Source organism: Mesoplodon densirostris, chromosome 3 (genome assembly GCF_025265405.1).
Source record: "Mesoplodon densirostris isolate mMesDen1 chromosome 3, mMesDen1 primary haplotype, whole genome shotgun sequence".
In the NCBI taxonomy this organism is placed as follows: Eukaryota; Metazoa; Chordata; class Mammalia; order Artiodactyla; family Ziphiidae; genus Mesoplodon; species Mesoplodon densirostris.
Window position 1 is genome coordinate 47513396 of NC_082663.1, and position 17196 is coordinate 47530591.

At 37.2% G+C, this 17196-nt stretch overlaps 1 protein-coding gene across 2 annotated transcripts in view; it reads right to left on the bottom strand.

The window, feature by feature from the left end:
* PDE4D (phosphodiesterase 4D) overlaps positions 1–17196 on the bottom strand; it is a 578516-nt gene that overhangs the window by 295537 nt on the left and 265783 nt on the right. Inside the window, exon 1 of one of the 2 annotated variants that reach the window (XM_060092913.1) lies at positions 1034–1081. The exons of the other annotated variant lie outside the window; for it this stretch is intronic. The gene's annotated coding sequence lies outside the window, so the exon portion shown is untranslated. Of the gene's footprint in view, positions 1–1033; positions 1082–17196 lie in introns of those variants that run through there. 2 annotated transcript variants of the gene reach the window in all.

Consider the following 17196-nt stretch of genomic DNA (forward strand, 5'->3'; position numbering starts at 1 on the left):
TACAATAACAGCAAATGATAACCCAATCACATAAATGTGGGCTGAATTCCTTATGCAAATAATGTAAGTATTTATTTGTGTATTTGCCTGCTCACATAATTATATGTAATACATTTTACCTGCCTGCTTCCATCCTATCCCCAACACCTGCCTTCAATCATTGCTTTTAATTCTCCTGTCTGAAGGATTATTTCCATTTCAAAAAGGTGAGCTTATTTATTTATTTGCAATCAATCACTAAGATAAACAAAGGAAAATTAACCTCTGAAACAGACATAAAAATATTTTTGTAAATAACTATTTGAGACACAAAAATTACTTTATTGAGAAACTATTCCTTAAGGACCATGTGTGTATGACTACATCAAACAATAATGAGGAAATAGTAGAATTAAATATTGCAATAAATTGAAATTAACATACTTTTTGTTAGGATGAAAACACTAAAATTACCAAAAATCATAATTATCAGGGAACACTATATTAACAAAATAAAACGTAGGAGATTCCTGAATGATAAGCAACTTGATATACATTTAGTCATAGTTAAATTCAAGTTGGTTCATATGATTAAAATATATGACGTTATTAATTACGCTAACACACATGTGCTAAAAGCCAAGGTACTACTTTTAAAGACCATGGCAAAGACTGTCAACTACCAGCCTGCTTGCATCAGGCAAGAAACATAAGAAAACACACAGCCTGATCAGGCAGTGAAAAATGACAAGTTTTCATTTTCTAAACTCCCAACGTTTTTTGCAAGTTTCCTTCCTCTTCTAAAAACTGTCACCAGATGAATTGCTATGGTCCACGTGGAGTTAAAAAAAAAAAGCGTGAGTACCACTGTTTTTAAAACAGACAAAATCAGGCACAAAATAGAGAATGAAAGTGTCACCAACAGTGTGCTCTTACAAAGCTTTAACATCACACTTAACTCTTGAACCTCCAAGTCAGCAATTACTAAATACTCCACTATTACGTCAATCTTAAAAGGAAAGAAGGTGAGAAGCAGGAGAGAAAAGCACGTTACCACACTCCCTCCGAAGTCCTCAGGGAACTTGTAGACCGGGATCTTGGCTTCATAATAATGCTCATTTTGGAGGAAAAAAAAAAAGAAAGAAAAAATCTTCAAGTATTCTGATTAATACATTTCAGCTGTGTTTTGACAAAGATGGCTTGAAATATATTCCATTTCCAAAGGAGGTTGTTTGAAGAAATCCAAATTTCCCGGAGTCCAGCTCCTGTCCCCAGTCCAGAACAGAGGAAGGCTTCTAAGACATAGGAGCTTTTTCCTCTTTCATATTGAATTTACGCCAGCACCGGGCTGGTCTTAAGTGACAGTTTGTTTTCTGTTTTGCATTGCCAAGGGAGGAACTGGATTTTGAATCTATTCTTCATCTGGTCACAAGGGCAACCAACACAGTGAAAGAGCCACTTGATCGCATCCTTTTTGCAATTCCGCAAAAAAAGGTTTAAAGGTTTCTGACACTCTAAAAGTGCTCAGGTAGAGAGAAAGGAAACGAAAATGACCGCGAGGTACAGTAACACCACAGAGCTGTCAGTGAAGTTCCATTTCAGGGCGACCACAGGAAAACACTCTTCTCCCGGGGGAGCCAATAAGTCATGGAGGGAACAAAGCTCTCCACACTTGAGTTGGGCTCGCTGCTGTACCTGTGAACGTAATTTCCGTTGTGTCCCCTGCTTAGAATCTGACTCCAAGCCTTTGTGAATGAGAACTATCATTCAGTCTCACCAGGCAGAAACTATTCCTCAAGGGCTGTATGACGTCTGTAGGAAGGCAGTTCAAAACATCGCAGGGAAGTGAGAGGGGGAAAAAAAAAAAAAGACCTGGCGCCCAGCCAGCCTCGTCAATTGCTGAAACTTATAAAGCTTCGCTGCAGATCTGCACCAGAGACCTGGAGTGTAAAGCAGCCAAGCAGGCAGAAGACATCTCAAAATTTATAAAACCATTTCCTCCTCTGCGAAATGAGGTGTCTGTGTTATTCAGGGTAAGACTCCTTGAGCACCTTCATAAGGGACACACCCCTTTTCCACAGACTTGTTTTTCCTCCCTCAAAAAAAAAAAAAATCATTTTCTCAAAGTCTGGCACTGAAAACTAAAAATTTCTAGTCAAAAACAAAGTTGAGAGGACTTGGGGAACTTAGCAGCTGTTCATTTTGAGCACATTTAATGAAATGTCACGCTTTGGGTTTGGTTGTAGAGACACAAACTGCCTCTTAAAAATCCAACAGAATGTAGCAGGCAACGTTGCATTAGGTCATGCTGTGATGTTTAAACTGAAAAATCTAATGAATTTTTGCTAGGCAAGTGGCTGCATGTACTGAGGCTGTTTCCTTGCACAATGTTTTCTAAGCCTTATTTCATTTTGCAAATCATATGCAAATTTCATTGATTTATATATACCAAGACTCTGGGTTTGCAAATTCCTAACAGTTCTTCAGTAAGGAATGAAGCTTATATCATATCACCTCAACATCCCTTATTGTGAAGACCAACCCCTGCCCCACCTCCTACATCTGAAATAAAAACTTTTCTATTATAGTAAACATAATTAAACCTACCCATTTTGAAAACAAACTTATGGTTACCAAAGGGGAAACGTTGGGGGGAGGGATAAATTAGGAGCTTGGGATTAACATATACACACTACTGTATATAAATAGATAACCAACAAGGACCTATTGTATAGCACAGGGAACTCTACTCAATATTCTGTAATAATTTATATGGGATAAGAATCTGAAAAAGAATAAATATGTATATGTATAACTGAATCACTTTTCTGTACACCTGAAACTAGCATGACATTGCAAATCAACTATACTCCAATAAAATTTTAAAAAACACACAAAAAACAAACAAACAAAACAATTCAAATTGCTTCTAAGAGGAGAGGATTTGACCTCCCTCCCCATCCCTCTAAACATTTACACCGAGGATATATATTTCTCTGGGTGTGCCAACTTCAATTATTTTGGATGTGAACTATCAAATGAAAAATAATTTAAGCATTCTGACTTCTTAAATGACATTAGTTAGTACGTTGGTTCTCTAGTCTGACGTGAACTTGGTATTTATTTAGCATTTGCAGGCAGGATGTCTTAGCGCAATTGTGACCCACCCAAAGGACTTGGAAAATTAATGTAGTAAGGCATCCAGCCAGACCTCTGGCTGCTCATTACAACAAACACTTCAGCTCCTCCCCTGGTCACACTTCAAGGTGCATTTATTATTTAGTCTCCTCTGAGTGACCCTCAGGCCTCTTCAGGTAAATACCAATAAATTGCTTGACATATAGTTATCTCCTTAAGCTTTTCAGTTTTCCTATGACTATTCAGGGACCTTCATGGATTCTTGGCTCTGTTCCATGTTTAACATGTTGCTGCCACTTTAAGGCAGGTTAACCAATCACATACTTTCAGAAATTCAAAAGAAAGTTGAGGGACCTACTCATTTTTCAGAGGGAGGGGGCTTACAAAAAGAGGTTTATCTTTTTTTCTTGGAATTTTAATGTGGGGGAAAAAAAAAAACAGACTGAGTAAAAGTAACCAACTACTATTACTTATTTGAAGCACTGTTCTCTATCATGCAAGGTCCAGCAAATATCTTCTAATTGTCATTTCAGAAAGAAAATGACAGTGATCACAAAATGTAATGTCTGAATGTTGTGTGTTAAACTCTCCTGAAATAGTCAGTCTTGTGTTCCACCATCCCCCAGAAGGCTCTCTGTCCCAGTGAGATCACTTAGCTCACCGGCACTCCCTTCCCTGTCACAAACATGTCTTTAACCTCTTTAGGTTAGTGCTGTCCTGTGCGCTGCTCAATGTTACACGTATTCCAAGAATCTATCTCTTAAAATCCTAGCCCACTTGTTGGGTATCTCCTAAACACTGTGTAACAGTCCCATAATGACTAATATATCATCCCTGTGCCCAAAGAAACTGAGTTTAAGTAGTGGGGATCTGACAACATATGAGACTAACCAGAAAATTCAAAGCTTCCTGGATCCGTACTTCAAGGTTGCCATTACAGAAAAAGACAGATACACAATAGTACCAGGCCATGGAGATTGAAATTTTTACTTTTGCTCTTACCCCTAATATTTAAGGTAGTGACAAGGGACTTCTCTGGTGGTCCAGTGGTAGAGATTCTGCCTTCCAATGCAGGAGACACAGGTTCGATCCCTGGTTGGGGAAATAAGATCCCACATGCCAAGGGGCAACTAAACTCGTGTGCCACAACTACTGTGCCTGCGTGCCTCAACTAGAGAGCCCGTGTGCCACAAACTACAGAAACCACGTGCTCTGGCACCACAACTAGAGAGAAGCCCGTCCGCTGCAACGAAGAACCCGAGTACCACAACAAAAGAGCCCACATGCCTCAACGAAGATCCTGCATGTGGCAACTAAGACCTGACACAGCCAAAAACAAATAAATAAATAAATTTAATAAATATTAAAAAAGTGCTAAAAAAGGTAGTGACAAAATAATAATAATTTTTAAAAACCCTAATAATACTTGCTCAATATTACGTGTTTTCTCCATCCTAAGGCAATTTTTTCACAGGAAAATTTTTTTTTTTTTTTTCGGTACGCAGGCCTCTCACTGTTGTGGCCTCTCCCGTTGCAGAGCACAGGCTCCGGACACGTAGGCTCAGCGGCCATGGCTCACGGGCCCAGCCACTCCGCGGCATGTGGGATCCTCCTGGACCGGGGCACGAACCTGTGTCCCCTGCGTCGGCAGGTGGACTCTCAACCACTGCGCCATCAGGGAAGCCCGGGAAATTTCTTAAATTATATATTGAGTATTACATAATTTTCCTCTGAAAAGCTTCTCAGAATGGAGGGATATAGCTCTGCCCCCAATGCCAAACATTCCTGTTAGTATACAAATATATGATAGTGTATAAGATGGCTAACGTGGATGCCTGAATCTGAGGAGAGTGGACTTTAGGAACCATGCGGCACTTGTCTGGATGGCTTTGAAGAGCATGCATTTAATCTAGAAGCTGCTATGATTTCTAGCATTTCGCCGATGCACTAAATTGTATATAGTGTTGTATAAACCTCTGTTTGACTATTGTCACCACAACATTTCAAAGGACTGTACCACAAATGTTTATGTTCACTGAGGTCATCCAACCATATACATTTGGTTGAATCTAACCACTGTGCAGTATGATGTTTCCTAAACTTCAGGCATCTGGACACAACCTCTACAACTCTGCCATACTGGCATCTATCCCATCTATACCATTACTTACTAGATATTTTTCTTCATTGACTCACTTTTTTTAACTTAACATAAATTTAAATGATAACTTTATTTGATAAATGGGTTTGATATGCTGATTACATTTTCCCCCCAATACAAGTATTAATAGAAAAAAAAAGGTCCAACTATCACTGAAAATCTCTCATACTAATTGGTGTCACAAGGCAATACAGGCAACACTCCTGTGGAAAGCAACAGTTGCATGCAACTAGATTGGGTGCACCCTAAACATGATTCCCCTCCTCTTATCCAATGGTGAGCACGACTTATGGGACTAAGGACATTTACCAAAAGCAAAGAGTTAAACATAAAACAATAACTGAAACCAACTGAATGAATGGTTAAAGAATGATTTTACTACACAATCCAAGTTTTTTCAGATATTATTACTTTGAAATACTCTGTCCACTTTCAAATCTTCTCTGAGTAAACTCTTATTTTCAGATTACAACAGATCTGTCATGAGCAGATTTTTGAGAACCATGCTATGATCTAACAAAATATGTAGGCCTGTTAAATGTGCTTAAATTCAGGACTGTATATATGTCAACTAACTTTTTAGGAAAAAATGACCATGGATCTGCAGGGTTTTGTTTTTGATTACAGTTTCCTGGCATTCTACATTGTACTCTAATATTATAAAAACAAGACATTTTGAACTCTTGCAGCATTTCCTTCTTATTGAGGAATAATGTGGTATTTCCTTTATCTGGAGGGGAATCTGGAGCGGATTTTGAGCTGTTTCTATTATCTGACTACACTCACTAAGTATACATTTGGATTCAAGGACTTTTCTATAAGCATAAATGTTTTTGGAGCTAAATTCCTTAACTCCCGAGGAAAAGCTCAAAGTATTACATTTTGAAGGCTTCTGACCTTCAGGTTTCCTACCTCTTTTGTAAAATGTCAGGTTAGAACAATAATTATCATGATTTGATGTAATCCCACTTGTTTTATTTTGCTTTTGTTGCCTGTGCTTTTGGTGTCCTATCTAAAAAATCATTGCCAAGACCAATGTCAAGGAGTTTTTCCCTATTTTCTTCTAGGAATTTTACAGTTTCAGGTCTTCTATTTAAGTCTTTAATCTATTTCAAGTAAAGTTTTGTGAATGGTGTAAGATAGGGGTCCAGTTTCATTCTTTTGCATGTGGTTATCCAGTTTTCCCAACACCATTTATTGAAGAGATTATCCTTTCCCTAATGTATGTTCTTGGCTCCTTTATTGAAAATTAATTGACCAAAAACGCATGGGTAAATTTCTGGGCTCTCTATTCTGTTCCACTGATCTATGGGTCTGTTTTTATGTCAGTATCATACTGTTTTGATTACTATAGCTTTGCAGTATAGCCTGAAATCAGGAAATGTGATGCCTCCAGCTTTGTCCTTCTGTTTCAAAATTGTTTTGGCTATTAACGGTCTTTTGTAGTTCCATGTGAATGGTAGAATTATCTTTTTTATTTATGTGAAAAATGCCATTGGAATTTTGATGGGTATTGCATTGAATCTTTACATCAAGCTAAAATGCTTCTGCACAGCAAATGAAATAATCAACAAAATTCTTTTGGGTTCTGCACCCAATTGTAAAGTGTGTGAGTGTGGGGAAGGCTTTCCCATACCAACAAGCAATTCTTTGACACCAGCAGAGTGTCTGAGAATTCAACTCAATACTGACACCATCCACCTGGAGATAATATCAGATTCCACAGGTTAAGGGCTCAGTCCCACAAGACAGCCTCCTGCCCTCTACAGATGTCAGTTGCAAGCACAGGTTGTTACTTGTGCTTCTGAAAAACTGGTTATAAATCAGAGGTTCCCATGACCCCCTCCTTGGATCTGATTAATTTGCTAGAGCTGCTAACAAGAGTTTAGGAAACTCATTTACTCACTAGATTACTGGTTTATTATAAAAGGATATAACTCAGGAACAGGCAGATGGAAAAGATGCATACATGGTACAGGGAAAGGAAACAAAGCTTCCACACTCTTTCTTCTAGAGCACCACTTGGCCCTCTTCTCCCCATATTCACCAATCCCGAAGCTCTCTGAACCCCATTCTTTCCAGTTTTTATGGAGGCTTCTTTGTTACAGGTAAGGCTAATTAAATCACTGGCCTTTGAGGATTGATTCAACCTCTAGCCCCTCTCCTTCCCAGAGGTCTGGGTGAAACTGAAAGTTCCAACCTTCTAAAGGGTTGGAACTTAAGTTACCTTCCTTAAGTTACCTCATTAACAAAACAAAAGACACCTTTATGGCCCTTACCACAGGAAATTCCAGCGGTTTTAAGAGGTGTGAACCAGGAAGGAGTGGAAAAAGGCCTAATATATATTAGAAAGAGATTTTGGTCAGCTGAATGACCAAATATATATTTCCTATAAATCACAATATCACAAAAGTGAAAATGTAACCTATGGAATGGGAGAAGATATTTGCAAACCACATATCTGATAAAATGTTAATATTTTAAATACATATGAAACTCATACAACTCAATAGCAAAAGAACCCAAATAATATGATTAATAAATGGGCAAAGGGCCTGAGCAGACATACAAATGGCTAATAGGTACATAAAAAGATGTTCAACATAATTAATCATTAGGAATTGCAAATCAAAACCACAATAACATAGCACCTCACACCTATTAAGACTTTTTTAATCAAAAAGACAAGCGATAACAAATGCTAGTAAAGATGTGAAGAAAAGGGAACCCTTGTACACTCTTGGTAGGAATGTAAATCGGTGCAGCCATTATGAAAAACAGAATGGAGCTCCTCAAAAAAATCAAAAACAGAACTACCATGTGATCCAGAAATTCCACTTCTAGGTATTTATCCAAAGGAAAGAAACCAGTTTCTCAAGGAGAGATCTGCACTCCATGTTCATTGCAGCATTATTCACAATAGCCAAGATTTGGAAGCAACCTGAGTGTCCCCCAATGTGTCCCTTCCTGATCAATTTGCAAGTAAAGATTATATGATATATATGTATATCATAGATCATATAGTATATATATCATATATATGTAGTGTGTATATATATATATATTTATATATTTATAGATATGTAAAATGAAATATTAATCAGCCACGAGAAAGAAGGAAATCCTGCCATTTGTGACAACATGGATGAACACAGAGGACCTTATGCTAAGTGAATAAGCCAGAGAAAGACAAATACTGTATGATCTAATTTATATGTGGAATCTAAAAGAAAAAAAAAAGTCAAAATCATAGAAACAGAGTGTAGAATGGTAATATGGGTGAGGGGAGAATGGAGAGATGCTGGTCAAAGTGTACAAACCTTCAGTTATAAGAAGAATAAGTTCAGTGAATGTAACATACCACACAGTGACTATAGTTAATACTGTATTGTAAACTTGCAGTTTTCTAAAAGAGTAGGTCTTAAGTATTATCACCACAAAAAATGGTAACTACGTAAGGTGATAGACGTGTTCATTAACCTGATTGTGGTAATCATTTCACAATATATACAAATATTAAATCATCATGTTGTACACTTTAAATACACATAATTTTATTTGCCAATTATACCTCAATAGAGCTGGGGGGTAAAAAGAAAAGAAGAAAGATTGACAATATTTTATAAAATATAATATCAAGAAGCTAGAAAGATAACAGCTAATTATACTTTAACAGTAGAATAAAAGAAAAATAAAATTAAAAAGATAAGAGTATAAAACAATGACATAAAAAAGAAAATCATTGAAGCCGAAAGCTGGTTCCTTGTAAAGAATAATAAATTGATGAACACCTAGTAATGCTGATAAAGAACTGATCTGAGAAAACATGAATTATCAGTGTCAGTTCTATAGATATAAAATATTAATGAAAATGTATTATGAACAGCTTTATGCCAATAAATTTGAAAATTTAAGCAACATGGAAAAATTCCTTGAAAAACACAACCAACAAAATTGACGAAACAAATGTAAAAACTAAATGATTCTACACTGATTAGAGATTGAGTCTGCATTGAAAAATTAATTTAAAACAATAAAGCTGTCATAAATTAAAAAATAATAATAATTATTATTTACTAATTACCTAATAAGGACATTATATACTTTCTTATTTATCCATCACAGCTACCCTGCAAATTAGGGGTGATAATTTTATGAATAAAGAAAGCTAGTGATTTGTTCAAAGTCACATCACTGGCGGTAGAAAAAGTAATTTGATCCAGATGTATCTGCTGTGTGCGTGCGTGCGCGTGCGTGTGTGCGTGTGCATGTGTGTGTGTGTGCGTGTGTTTGCTTATGAAAAAGGGGAGTGGGTTGGTGAGGGAGAAGAGAGGGAGATTAAAAGTTGCTATTATGTTTTTGGGAATTGTTTTTAAGACATCCATCCTCTTCAGCTGGACAGCAGCAATGAATAAATATCCATTGTAAATGGTGTATGTGTGCATGTTACTGGTATAACAATGGACATATTTAACAGCCAGTAAATTCTAGATTTTCAAGATATCCAGGATTAAACAATCTAAGTTCACTGTCCTTTTTTCTAATTTTTAGATTCATAATGAGGGTATATATGAGAAGATCATGAGCCTGTTAGCTGTAAAGTGGGATAAGGTTTTTAGTCATACTCCTAGCATGGGTAAGCGTGGTTTGCTGTTACCTACACAACACATGGCATTTTGATTGCCTCATTAAGTAATACTGGCTAACAAATGATCATTTTAAAAGGTAACAATATGTGCGACCTCTGATAAGGTATAGATTTCAACATTTGTCAACAAATTATATTGCCAGTTAAAAGGTGCAGAAAACTAGTTTTTAAAACTAGTATCAACATTTTTGCCTGGGATCAGTAATGTTGACAGTATATGCACTTTATAATTGGCTTTGAGAACTTTGCACTAATTCAAAATACTGGATCAAAAAAACCCCAAACCCACATTGTATGGATCAAGTAAGTTGTTTAAAGTTTCATAAGTGCTATTGTATTTCCTTTATATTCTAATCCCCTCTTCTCCTTTCACTCTTCATGGTCTTCTTAATTCTCAAATTACATGTATCTTTGTAAATGTAACCTCATTTTAATTAAATATTTAAATGGTATTAAAGAGATGCATTCAAATAGCTCATCAGACAGTGGTGAGAGTAGGATCCTTAAACTCCTGCCTGGATCCCTGACTCTGGTTCATAGATGAGGCTGAGGCCTAGAAGGATGATGGTGGTTGTGGGTACCTGGGTAGGGCTTGTGCACTGGGGGGGTGGCTATAGTGTGGTCAGTGCCCAGCAGGTATTTTATTTGACCACCCTAAATGTCACTGTAAGACTGTTTCCTCTGAGGTAGTTTGCGTTTTCTAGGGATGGGTGTAAATCTGCCTGCTAGCGTTCCGACGTGGGCAACAGAAGGGAAGGGGAGGTCTTCCTGATCAATTTGCAGATTTTTGTTTCATCCTCCTGTTTGCACAGCTATTCCTCCTGCTCTCTCTGCCTGTTATTCCAGAATCTCTGTCTTCCAAGGGGAGGGTACGCTGACTATACTGAGAGTGTGGGCTTGTGGATGGATGTACACTATACACACCTCTGTACGTTCCCTATTTTCAGAGTTCACTCATGTTATTGATTTGGGTGATGTTTTTAGAGAAAAGTGGGGTAGGGAGGTCGTCTGTCCACCATTTTGAAGCTAGAAATCTATAGATTTTACTTGAAAATGAAGGAATTAGCTATTCTCTTTATCAAATGGCTAACTATATTTGGTCCCTCTATAAGCATACGTCAAGATTAAGTTTTTTTTTTTTTTACTGTGGTAAAACAGACATAACATGAAATTTACCACTTTAACCCTTTTTAGTGTACAGCTCAATGGCATTAAGTACATTCATATTGTTGGGCAACCATCACCACCATCCGTCTCCGAACTTTTTCACTTTCTCAAAGTGTAACTATGTAATACCCGTTAAACAATAACACCCATTCCCCTCTCCTCCTGAACCCAGACAACCACCATTCTGCTTTCTGTCTCCATGAATTTAAGTACTGATGTAAGTGGAATCAAAAAGATTAAATTTTAATGGTACATTCAGGAACTGATAGCCAGTCTTGTTCTAGATGTCTCGTTCTTAAAGAGCAAAGCAAAGCATTAGAAATAAAAGGTTTAAGACATGGATTCTCACCTTGAGAAATCAATGTACTTGCTTTATTCATCACTGACTCTATTTTATAAAGTGTTGCTTGCTGTTACACAGACACAGTCAAGAGCAAAAATATTGCCTTGACCAACGTCTGTTTTCCTTTAAATCATCTCTTTAGCTGGTACTTTGTTTAAATGTACATAAATGTTATCAGCATGTATCCAAATTATAGGTCATATTACATCTTTAGTTCTGCTTTCAGATTCATACCAGACCCTATGTTTAATCAAGTGGTTCCTGATGCTATTCACCTATCTCAAGAGACAATGCTATATTCTAAAATTGAATTAAATTAGTAAAAATAATTTTTAAAAGATTTTTTGAAAGACATCATACAACTGGAAAAATCACATTGCCAACTGAAGCCCTTGTTTCTAACATTGTGAGACAACTGGAGGTTTTCATTAAAATAGGATTTGGAAAAAAATGTTTCAAAAATAAATGCACATAGAATGTCCTTTAATGATAATTTAACACCTGATGCAATAGATAATGAAGGAAATTGATTTACTAGAAAGCAAAGTTTCAGTGGACTCATTTAATTTACATTTGTTTGATAACAATTTTTCCTTGCCCATGTTAAAAGTAATGGTAAAATAATCCAGGCAACTCAAGTAATTTCCCCTTGACCACAATTGCAAATAAGTTCTATTTAATGTAAAAAGTCTGCTTTTTGAGACAATGTCTGTTAATTAAAGAGGGTTAAAAAGTAGCCTTTGAGGTCAGATTGCCTGGGTGCAAATCCAAACACCACTAGTGACTAGTTGTTTGAACTTGAACAAGTTACTTACCTTCTCTAAGCCAGATTCCTAGGCTATAAAATGGAGATAAAATAGGGTTTGTGAGGATTAAATGAGACACATAAAATCTTGCCAAAGTACTTGGCATATAGTAAGGGCTCAATACATGATATCTTCTCTCAAAAATAAGTTTTAAAAGAGAATTCAATAAATATGAGGGAGAGTGGTTTTAAAACTTTAAAGTATATGATGTTACTATTATAATACTTTGATTTAAAATCATTTTATCGGGCCTCCCTGGTGGCGCAAGTGGTTGAGAGTCCGCCTGCCGATGCAGGGGATACGGGTTCGTGCCCCGGTCTGGGAGGATCCCATATGCCGCGGAGCGGCTGGGCCCGTGAGCCATGGCCGCTGAGCCTGCGCGTCCGGAGCCTGTGCTCCGCAACGGGAGAGGCCACAACAGTGAGAGGCCCGCATACCGCAAAAAAAATAAATAAATAAATAAATAAATAAATAAATAAAATCATTTTATCATATGATATCGCCTATATGTGGAATCTAAAAAAATGATACAAATGAACTTATGTACAAAACAGAAATAGACCCACAGACATAGAACACCAACTTATGGTTACCAAAGGGGAAGGGGTGGGTGGTGGAGGGATGAATTGGGTTTGGGATTAACGGATACACAGATACTAGATATGAAGTAGATACCCAACAAAGACCTACTGTAGAGCACAGGGGACTCTACTCAATATTTTTCAATATTTTGTAATAACCTATGAGAGAAAAGAATATATATATACACACACATACAACTGAATCACTTTGCTGTACACCTGAAACTAAAACATTGTGAATCAACTATACTTCAATAAAAAAATTTTAAAAAAGATAAAATCATTGTTTTATGTTTCCATCTTAGTTTTGACCCTGATCCCCTGACTTCCTTTACATAAAATAGACTGTGAATAGTTCTCTTGCCTCCCATCTTACACATCTAAGGTTTAGTCTCTATATCGTCTTTGGGTTATCTTTCAAAGATGAAACTTAAAATGTGAAATTCCCTGCTTAAAAACCTTCAATAGCCTCCTCTTCCCTACCGAATCAATTACAGCCTTCTCCTAGGATGACAGCCATACACATGGTACACGCCTTGCCCCAAACCTGCCCATGCCATTCCCCCTGCCCGGTAAGCCTTTCACTTTCTCCCCCATCGCCCTTCAAGATCTAACACAAGCAGCAGTAAAGGCCAGCTAACTCCAAGACAAACTCAGAAGTTCAGTCTCCTTGGCTTCGTTCAATTTTGTAAACATCTTGGGTTAATTTTGACTACTACTATTATATATGTATATTTTTTACTTGTTTGTAATGTATTTTCAATGCTCAGCAGCATGCAATAGCAATTATAGGGACAGCAGAGTTCCACAGCTACTGTTCAGCCAACTGATTTTGACTGTGATCTTTGAAAACAACTTAATCTCCTAAAATTCCACTTTTCTTCTATGAGATAACACACTTATCTTCTTCCCAGGGTTGTTCTGGGATGGAAGGAGAAAACATGTTGCCCACCTGCAAGGTTTCCTTCTCTACCACTTTCAGATCTTTGCACAGGCTTCTCTGGCAGCATTATGGTTCTTCCCTTTTATCTCTCTCGCTCTCTCTCTCTTTTTTTTTTGGTCAGGAATTAACTCAGGGGTCAGCCCCTCTAGTCCCACTGCTTTTCAGTCTGCCCTGGGCTAAGCAAATTCCAGATTCCGGTGCTAATTCCAACCGGAGTGCTTACAAACACAGTGTGATCCTCTCCTTATCTGGTGAAGGGGAAAGGATCGTGGCTTCCCATCCCTGTATCCCCAGTGTCTGGCCCTAAACAGACATGTGGGCTTTCCCACAAAGTTGTGAGCCCCTTGAAAGCAGGAATGTGGTTTATTCATCTCTGTATTCCCAGTACCTAGCACAATATCTGGCTCACAGGATGTCAGCTTAACAACCGAGTACATTTTTGGTTAACCATGCAGACAAGCATTTTACAGATTTTCTTCCTGTGCCCTTTTGTGGCATTTGCTTCATGGCTGGAATTAGAATTCAAAAATTGATCTTGCCTGAATTCTTTTTCATAACCCTCTATCTCTGAAAGCTACTTTTGACACCTTCTTTGCCAAAACAGAGTTCCCACATCCTTACAGTAAAAATTTTTTCCCAAAGAAAAAGGAACTGGGTAAGAAACACACTGGGAGAAGGCTTGGGCAGTCAGTGAGCTGACCCCAGCATCATTTTTAAGGAGGAAAAGATTCTTTCTTAAGTGTTTAGGAGAAGCTATTATGTCATGTGCTATAAATCCAGATAAACTACTTCAATTCTAACAGGGATATTTTCAAGTTCAACTCAAAGAAATGACTTTTCCGGGAAGAGTTTCACCACATATTGAAAGGAAAATGAGAAGGTGCTTGTGGAGACCCACAAAATCTGCCAAAGCCAACCACCCATCGGCCTGTGAATGAGAGAGCCGTGCCTCTGGATGGGAAGTCTGCTCTGGCCAGAGCTCGAAGAACCTGTTTGGAGTCACTGAGTGTTTGATGTTATTAACACACTTAACTTCTACATCAGCCACGTGAAGCCTTTACGTACCCATTTATCAGGTGAGGGAACTAAAGTCCAGAGAGTGCTTCCCCAGAGAGTTGAGTGGAAGAAGTGGCTAGAACTCAGGCTCACCATGTGCCAGGCACCGGGCAAGGTGCTCTCACATGTCATCTCATTAATATTTAAAATAAACTCATATAAACGACAGGGTCCTACTGTACAGTACAGGGAACTTGATATATTCAACATCCTGAGATAAACCATAATGGAAAAGAATAGGAAAAAGGTTCGTGGCCCAGTCCAGGAGGATCCCACATGCCGCGGAGCAGCTGGGCCCGTGAGCCATGGCTGCTGAGCCTGCGCGTCCGGAGCCTGTGCTCCGCAACTGGAGAGGCCACAGCAGTGAGAGGCCCGCGTACCGCAAAAAAAAAAAAAAAAAGAATATATATGTATAACTGAATCACTTTGCTGGACAGCAAGATTTAACACAACATTGTGAATCAACTATACTTGAATAAAATAAATTTAAAAAAGAAAAAAAGAAAACACACAAACTCATGAGCTAAATACTACAGTTTCCTCCTCAAACGGTTGAGGAAACTGAGGTCTGGAGGAGCCTAAGAGGCATTCTCAGGCCTTAGGGTAGGACTTAGACCTCAAGAACTAAACAAATAGCATCGCAAATAGCATCTCAGCAGGAGAGTTTTTTATTTTTTAACTTTTTAAAGCAATCCTAAGATAAAGATGATGGGATGGATAAACTTTCACTACTGGTCAGTTATTTTTCCATACACAACATCAAAATCGTTAGAAATTAACCATTATTTTCATTCTAGGAATTAAAACTTACAAATATTTCAAGTATTTAGATACCAGATTACAGGTGTATATATAAATGTAGTAGTCAACAATCACTTTTGGAAAAGATAAATACACACTTTTATTTTATTATGTTGATTCTTTTTCAAAATGAAGACTAATTTTCTTTTTGAACTCAAGAACAATTTCTATATGTATATTACATTTACAGTTAAATTTTGCTTTTAGAACAGATAATTCCTGTATAAGGGATAGGAAAGCAGATTTAGATACTGTTTAACTTGACCTTGTGTATCAGTCTGTGCTCTTCCGGGGAGAAAGACAGCCTGTTCATTCCAGGCAGGCAGTGAACTCTAAACAAATAGTTTTACACAGCAGAGAACTGTGATTTTCAGAGGAACTACTTTAGCGTGTGCTCTGTGTTCTTAAAGAGAGTACTTTGACAATTTTGCAAAAAAGTTGAGTCTTAAAGATGGTAATTGGCAGAAGTTGCTTTATGGAAAGTCGAAGGCAAAGGCTAGAAGAGATAATGCAAAATACTCTCCACTTTCAGAGCAGATTCTTACTCCACATGGGAAGAGAATGTGAAAAAGCTCTCCCTCCAAGTTCATGAAATTTAAGCCTTCATTCAGCTGACAGTCCTTCCGTGAGTTAGTTTCCCTCAGGACTAAGTTAGTCCCTGGTTAACATTCAGACTTCTCTGCAGATAGTTAAACTTTTTCTTAAGAGTTACCTTATAGGAACTCCAAATGACCATGACAGCTTGGTTTTATTTTATAATAATAATAAATAAAAATAAATAAATAATAAATAAAAAAATAATAATAAAAAATAATAAATAAATAAATAATAAATAAAATAATAAATAAAAAAACAAGTTATTTAAAAAATAATCTTGCAAATGGACAGTAGTTTAAGCCCTACTACACATTACATCCAGTACATTAAAATGGATCCACTTCCCACATTATATAATATTTTTGTTATGAAAATCTAGAAAGGATCTTTATAATTTTGCTTTTGAAATTATTTGCTACTAAACTCACTTAGCTTACGACTAACCCTGATTTCTCTGCAATCATCCAACACACTTTAGAATTCTTGTGAAATGAAAAAAAAAAAACTCAGCCCACAAGTTTTTTTTTTCCCAAATATAATAAGCTTTTTATAAATACTTAGTTGGCAATTATCGAAGTTGACATAATGCTACACTTTTGAACACTTAATTAAACTTCAATCAGGATTTTGCAGTTTTCTTTTTGTATTTTGGAGTCAATTACTTTACTTTTCAGTTCTCAAATATTTTCAAAGGCCCATAAAAAGTTCACAGGCTCTAGACACTGAGGACTAGGGTATGTGCCATGGACAACAGAACCCTGGTGCTGGGATCTGGGAGGAAAGAGAATTCTGGTAAGAAGTGATTCATGCAAGGAGACATATTTAACCTCCAGATAGTATGCTATTTCCTGCACTACATTGATAATTATGAGTTATACTTTACTTTGCTAAGAGGTGAAGTAAGGCATCCAGCCTTCACGACTTACTCATTCTAGATCCCATGGACGATAAAAAAGCACAAGATTTGGTTGCTGCC